At 43.8% G+C, this 7,566-nt stretch overlaps 1 pseudogene across 1 annotated transcript; it reads left to right on the top strand.

Annotated features, from left to right (window-relative positions):
* Positions 1 to 6,076: 6,076 nt before the first annotated feature.
* LOC311136362 (neuroepithelial cell-transforming gene 1 protein-like) lies at positions 6,077 to 7,222 on the top strand (annotated as a pseudogene). Its single transcript has 2 exons — positions 6,077 to 6,163; positions 6,267 to 7,222. The product of its transcript is annotated as a neuroepithelial cell-transforming gene 1 protein-like (transcript).
* Positions 7,223 to 7,566: the final 344 nt, after the last annotated feature.

Consider the following 7,566-nt stretch of genomic DNA (forward strand, 5'->3'; position numbering starts at 1 on the left):
GGCCACCCCCACAATTGAAACACCCCACTTTTCCCCTGAAACGACACACTCTTTTGTCCCATGCCCTCCTGCACACTTCTCACATCTCTGAATCGTCCTCCTACATACTGCTGCAACATGACCGTAAACTTGGCACCGGAAACACCGTAGTGGGTCTGGAATGTTCTCTTACTAGTGTCAGCAGTGGCCTACTTAGACTACAATATAGTAGCTAAGGGCTTGAAGACGGTTTGAGTTTTAGTGAGGTCTGAAGTTTTTTATTGTATAGAAGTGTAGTAAATGAGCTTCAACTTTTACATTTCTATACAAATATAAAAATGCTATTTGGAGGGCAGCAAAAACAAAACAAAAATGAACCCAGCCATTATCACCTTGGCTGCTGTAGGTTCATTCACCTCAGTCGATCTATAAACACAAAGCCTATTAGCTACACTATTGTAATGTTATAGGCCTACCCCTGGAAGGGGCGACACATGAGAAATGATTCACACTGACACGTAGCATCAGCAACTGTTCAGTCAGTTGTAATGATGAATTGTATAAAATCATCAACTCTTTACACAGATAGGCTCTCTCTTTTCTCAAATTACATAGTTTCACATTTGTATTCCTAGGCATTACTAATCAAGCTCCGCAGTGATGTAGTGGTAATCAGTGATGTAGTGGTTAAAAAAAGGTTGGTAATTGGTCAACTATAAACTCCGGTGGGCGATGGAGATAAGACGAACAACCACCGATATAACAAAAAAACGAATTACATTTTTAGAACTGTATTGTTAGCATTTAATGTAGGCCTATAGGGAAGATGGGCCATGTGGAGATGTTCGTATTGAAACATATATTTTTTGTTTTGTTCCTAACTTGTTTGCTAAAATTAGTACAGATTTTCTCAGGGGACCCCATATGGGGCCCCAACCCCAAGTTTGGGAACCACTGTTATAACCTCGCTCTCTGCTTGCTTCCTCTCTCTCTCTCTGTCTCCTCTACTTCCTACTGCATGCATTGCAGCCTGCCTCAGCCTCACCACTGAGTGCCACATCACTGTCTGTCTCAGTAGCCTACTCTCTATAAAGCTCACTTACAGTGGGGAAAAAAGTATTTAGTCAGCCACCAATTGTGCAAGTTCTCCCACTTAAAAAGATGAGAGAGGCCTGTAATTTTCATCATAGGTACACGTCAACTATGACAGACAAAATGAGAAAAAAATATCCAGAAAATCACATTGTAGGATTTTTTATGAATTTATTTGCAAATTATGGTGGAAAATAAGTATTTGGTCAATAACAAAAGTTTCTCAATACTTTGTTGTATACCCTTTGTTGGCAATGACACAGGTCAAACGTTTTCTGTAAGTCTTCACAAGGTTTTCACACACTGTTGCTGGTATTTTGGCCCATTCCTCCATGCAGATCTCCTCTAGAGCAGTGATGTTTTGGGGCTGTCGCTGGGCAACATGGACTTTCAACTCCCTCCAAAGATTTTCTATGGGGTTGAGATCTGGAGACTGGCTAGGCCACTCCAGGACCTTGAAATGCTTCTTACGAAGCCACTCCTTCGTTGCCCGGGCGGTGTGTTTGGGATCATTGTCATGCTGAAAGACCCAGCCACGTTTCATCTTCAATGCCCTTGCTGATGGAAGGAGGTTTTTCACTCAAAATCTCACGATACATGGCCCCATTCATTCTTTCCTTTACACGGATCAGTCGTCCTGGTCCCTTTGCAGAAAAACAGCCCCAAAGCATGATGTTTCCACCCCCATGCTTCACAGTAGGTATGGTGTTCTTTGGATGCAACTCAGCATTCTTTGTCCTCCAAACACGACGAGTTGAGTTTTTTACCAAAAAGTTCTATTTTGGTTTCATCTGACCATATGACATTCTCCCAATCCTCTTCTGGATCATCCAAATGCACTCTAGCAAACTTCAGACGGGCCTGGACATGTACTGGCTTAAGCAGGGGGACACGTCTGGCACTGCAGGATTTGAGTCCCTGGCGGCGTAGTGTGTTACTGATGGTAGGCTTTGTTACTTTGGTCCCAGCTCTCTGCAGGTCATTCACTAGTTCCCCCGTGTGGTTCTGGGATTTTTGCTCACCGTTCTTGTGATCTGATCATTTTGACGCCACAGGGTGAGATCTTGCGTGGAGCCCCAGATCGAGGGAGATTATCAGTAGTCTTGTATGTCTTCCATTTCCTAATAATTGCTCCCACAGTTGATTTCTTCAAACCAAGCTGCTTACCTATTGCAGATTCAGTCTTCCCAGCCTGGTGCAGGTCTACAATTTTGTTTCTGGTGTCCTTTGACAGCTCTTTGGTCTTGGCCATAGTGGAGTTTGGAGTGTGACTGTTTGAGGTTGTGGACAGGTGTCTTTTATACTGATAACAAGTTCAAACAGGTGCCATTAATACAGGTAACGAGTGGAGGACAGAGGAGCCTCTTAAAGAAGAAGTTACAGGTCTGTGAGAGCCATAAATCTTGCTTGTTTGTAGGTGACCAAATACTTATTTTCCACCATAATTTGCAAATAAATTCATAAAAAATCCTACAATGTGATTTTCTGGATTTTTTTCCTCAATTTGTCTGTCATAGTTGACGTGTACCTATGATGAAAATTACAGGCCTCTCTCATTTTTTTAAGTGGGAGAACTTGCATAATTGGTGGCTGACTAAATACTTTTTTTCCCCACTGTATTATGAGAATTTAGTACCCTATTTTTTGTTCCCGCTGAGGTAGGCTCCATTTAATGTTAGCAGTTGTACCCAATTGTCATACTTTAATAAAAGTAAAGAGGGTGAGAAGGCTGAAATAAACGGGGAAAATCTGTGTACTTTCTTTATGAAATACCATTTTCCACCACCATGCTAGAGTTGCTAATGCCTAGGAATGCTACTTCCTGATGTTGCACCCTGCGTTCAGCCAGGGGTAAACAACAGACTGCTGAAACCTCATTGGCTGAACGCAATATACATTCAGCGTATGGGGTCAGGGGGAGCAGGTGGCTGACTAGTGGTGGCTATTCAGCAGTCTGATTGTCTGGGGGTAGAAGCTATTGGCCAGTCTGTTAGTTTTAGCCATGACACTCCTGTACTGCCCACGTCTGAGTGATGGAAGCGGGAAGAACAGGCCGTGGCTCGGGTGGCTGAGGTCCCTGATGATCTTCTTGGCCTTCCTGCGACACCTGGTGTTGTAGGTGTCCTGGAGGGCAGGCAGTGTGCACCCAATGGTCCGATAGTTCAGATCTAGCGCCCATGCATTATCGGCTGCCTAGGCTAGGGTAGTTCGTTTCACGTCTCAGGCCCTCGGCCTGTGCCACGAGAGGGCAGAGTTAGCCGTTTGAGAGAGTGGTGAATGTGCTGCTAAAAAGGTCAATCCCGGAGGCAAATCCGGGGAATGCAGGTGAACATAAGGAACAAACCACTGTTCATGATTCCACTTATTCGCAAAGACGCAAGCACGATTAGAACGCAGTCAGATCAAGAAAGCGTTCTGAGCTTTGATCAACACTGAGAGCAATATTTATGCTAGATGCTGACCCATAATAGATTTTCTTTATTGTGTACTATATATATATATATATATATATATATATATATATATATATATATATATTTTTTTTTTTTTTCAAATTAGAAGAAATTACAGAGGTTCGGACCTTGGTGTCCTCATGTAGTTACGGCCCTGCCTACAGTAGCTAGGCCTACATTCATAAATGAAAAACGTTTTATTACATGGGCTGCTTTCATAGCTGACTAAACTCAGTGTAGGCCTACCTCCGAATACATTGAGTCGGTATCAGTCGATACTTCTTTAATGCATACCTTGTAGGCCTACCTACAGTTGAAGTCGGATGTTTACATACACTTAGGTTGGAGTCATTAAAACTAGTTTTTCAACCACTCCACAAATTTATTGTTAACAAACTATAGTTTTGGCAAGTCGGTTAGGACATCTACTTTGTGCGTGACACAAGTAATTTTTCCAACAATTGTTTACAGACAGATGATTTCATTTATAATTCACTGTATCACAATTCCAGTGGGTCAGAAGTTTACATACACTAAGTTGACTGTGCCTTTAAACAGCTTGGACAATTCCAGAAAATGATGTCGTGGCTTTAGAAGCTTCTGATAGGCTAATTGACATCATTTGAGTCAATTGGAGATGTACCTGTGGATGTATTTCAAGGCCTACCTTCAAACTCAGTGCCTCTTTGCTCGACATCATGGGAAAATCAAAAGAAATCAGCCAAGACCTCAGAAACAAATTGTAAACCTCCACAAGTCTGGTTCATCCTTGGGAGCAATTTCCAAATGCCTGAAGGTACCGCGTCCATCTGTACAAACAATAGTACGCAAGTGTGAACACCATGGGACCACGCAGTCTCCTAGAGATGAACTTACTTTGGTGCGAAAAGTGCAAATCAATCCCAGAACAACAGTAAAGGACCTTGTGAAGATGCTGGAGGAAACAGCTACAAAAGTATCTATATCCACAGTAAAATGAGTCCTATATCGACATAACCTGAAAGGCCGCTCAGCAAGGAAGAAGCCACTGCTCCAAAACCACCATAAATAAGCCAGACTACGGTTTGCAACTGCACATGGGGACAAAGATCGTACTTTTTGGAGAAATGTACTCTTGTCTGATGAAACAAAAATATAACTGTTTGCCCATAATGACCATCGTTATATTTGGAGGAAAAAGGGGAAGGCTTGCAAGCCGAAGAACACCATCCCAACCGTGAAGCACGGGGGTGGCAGCATCATGCTGTGGGGGTGCTTTGCTGCAGGAGGGATGGTGCACTTCACAAAATAGAGGAAGGAAAATCATGAGGAAGGAAAATTATGTGGATATATTAAAGCAACATCTCAAGACATCCGTCAGGAAGCTAAAGCTTGGTCGCAAATGGGTCTTCCAAATGGACAATGACCCCAAGCATACTTCCCAAGTTGTGGCAAAATGGCTTAAGGACAACAAAGTCAAGGTATTGGAGTGGGCATCACATAGTCCTGACCTCAATCCTATAGAACATTTGTGGGCAGAACTGAAAAAGCGTGTGCGAGCAAGGAGGCCTACAAACCTGACTCAGTTACACCAGCTCTGTCAGGAGGAATGGGCCAAAATTCACCCAACTTATTGTGGGAAGCTTGTGGAAGGCTACCCGAAACGTTTGACCCAAGTTAAACAATTTAAAGGCAATACACTCAATTAGTATTTGGTAGCATGTAAACTTCTGACCCACTGGGAATGTGATGAAAGAAATAAAAGTTGAAAGAAATCATTCTCTCTACTATTATTCTGACATTTCACATTCTTAAAATAAAGTGGTGATCCTAACTGACCTAAGACAGGGAATTTTTACTAGGATTAAATGTCAGGAATTCTGAAAAACTGAGTTTAAATGTATTTGGCTAAGGTATATGTAAACTTCCGACTTCAACTGTATGTATGTCCTGTGCAACTGTGTTCATTTCTTTGGATGCTGCAATCTGTAGTTTTTTATAAAAAAATATAGCATTCCACACAGATGATGAAATTGACAAATGTTGTGCAAGAAGCCAAACCTTCATAAAACAAATATATGCCTATAGCGGTTCTGTTTTCTGGGGAAGAAGAAGTTTGTATGGAAAAGTAGAAAGCAGAAAAAAGAAACATTGGGGGATTACAGAGGAAGTACCGACATAGCCGCGGGAAGTAATGGTGCTGGGGGTGCTGCTAATAAATTGAAATAATTTTGCCAAAATAAGCTAAAAAAAAAAATTTGCCCCAAAATTATACAACTTTTGTCTGAACAGTCATGAATAAAATAATTCAAAATACTACACCAGAGAGCGTAATTTTGTTAATCTACACACAATACCCCATAATGACAAAGTGAAAACAGGTTTTATGAAATTTTTGCAAATGTATTACAAACAAAAAACAGATACCTTATTTACATAAGTATTCAAGCCCTTTGCTATGAGACTCGAAATTGAGCTCAGGTGCATCCTGTTTCCATTGATCGTCGTTGCTGTTTCATTATAATTGTATTGTTTTGAATTAGCTAGCTAGCTTCCTACACCCAACCTCTAAAATGGAGGAGTCGGAGGTGGTCGAATTATCTGTGGAAGACAAGCCGAAGAGTCGAAGGATTTCCTCGAAGGATTTCCTCGAAGAGAACGTCCACCATTAGCCTAGCGGTCGTCAGCTCCGAAACCTCCCCCGCCACTGTCAACAACTCCAAAAAACCTCCACTGTGCTGAGGGAGTTCCTTCTGTAACCAGCTGGCCGCCAAGGCCCTGTTGGACCAGAAGAAGCAGGACCGGAGGGTGCAGGACTTCCTGCAGCGCTGCCTGGAGTATACTTCAGCAGGAAGCTGGACCTGTGGAGCTTCCTGGATATACCCAGGAGCCGGCTGGTCAAATACCCCCTACTGCTGAGAGAGATACTGAGGCATACCCCGCCAGACCACCCTGATGTACCCTGTCTGGAGAAAGCGATGACCATCATCCAGGGTGTGTTGTCTGACATCAACGTGAGGAAGGGAGAGTCGGAGTGTCAGTACTACATTAATAAGCTGGAGTATCTAGATGACAGGCAGAGAGACCCACTCATCGACAACTGCAAGACCTTGCACTGTCACGGAGAGCTACGCAACAAGAGTGGCTCGAAGCTTCATGTGTTCCTGTTCTCTGAGCTGCTGGTGCTGACGCGGCCGGTGACGCGTAACGAGCGGAGCTGCTACCAGGTGTACCGTCAGCCCCTCCCCATCAGAGACCTGGTTCTAGAGGACCTACAGGATGGAGACATACGCATGGGAGGGTCCTTCAGAGGGGCCTTCAGCCAGGGGGAGAAAGCTAAGAACGTGTTCCGCGTGACCTCCCTGGACCCGACCCACGGCCAGTCTGACACCCTGCAGGTCAACAACGTTTTCCACAAGCAGCAGTGGCTCAACTGTCTCTGGAGCGCCGTTGACGCCCAACCCCAAAAGCAGAGGGCGCCACTCAGAGATCAGCACAGTGAGGCTACGACCAGGGCCAAGCGTCGTTCTTCTGTGGTGTCCATGTCCGATATGGTCCAGGTCGAGGAGGGGGCAGATGAGAACGACTGTTCCCAGGTCGGTGATCCAATCCTAGGGTGTAAAGGCACAGAGGCACTCCCCCGGTCTGATTCTTCAAGTAAAATGAAAAGAGAGTGGAGCCGTGGTCAGCTTCGCAGGAGTAAAGAGACCGGCGTTTAGAAGAGAGACCGGAACTGAGGAGTCCATGGAGGCCAGGGGGATGTCCAGCACGCGTACACCTTCACTGCTCTGTCCATCTTTTTTACCTTGTCTTCTTCTCTATGGTGTTATGTTGGACTTCTTACTTGTAATATTAATGTGTATTCTACTTGTTCGTGAATTTCCATGGCACCTGTCTGTCAAGTAGTGATTTTGCATAGAAGAATGTCTGAAAATGTACCATGACGACCATGTAGCAGCCATGTCAAAACCGTCCAATCACATCCGTCCAGTCTGTGCACTGCAAACCAATGAAATTGAAGAGTTCTGTAAATTTCCGAAAATTATTGGTTTACTTTACAAGG

This window comes from Coregonus lavaretus (assembly GCF_964263955.1).
Source record: "Coregonus lavaretus genome assembly, chromosome: 10".
In the NCBI taxonomy this organism is placed as follows: Eukaryota; Metazoa; Chordata; class Actinopteri; order Salmoniformes; family Salmonidae; genus Coregonus; species Coregonus lavaretus.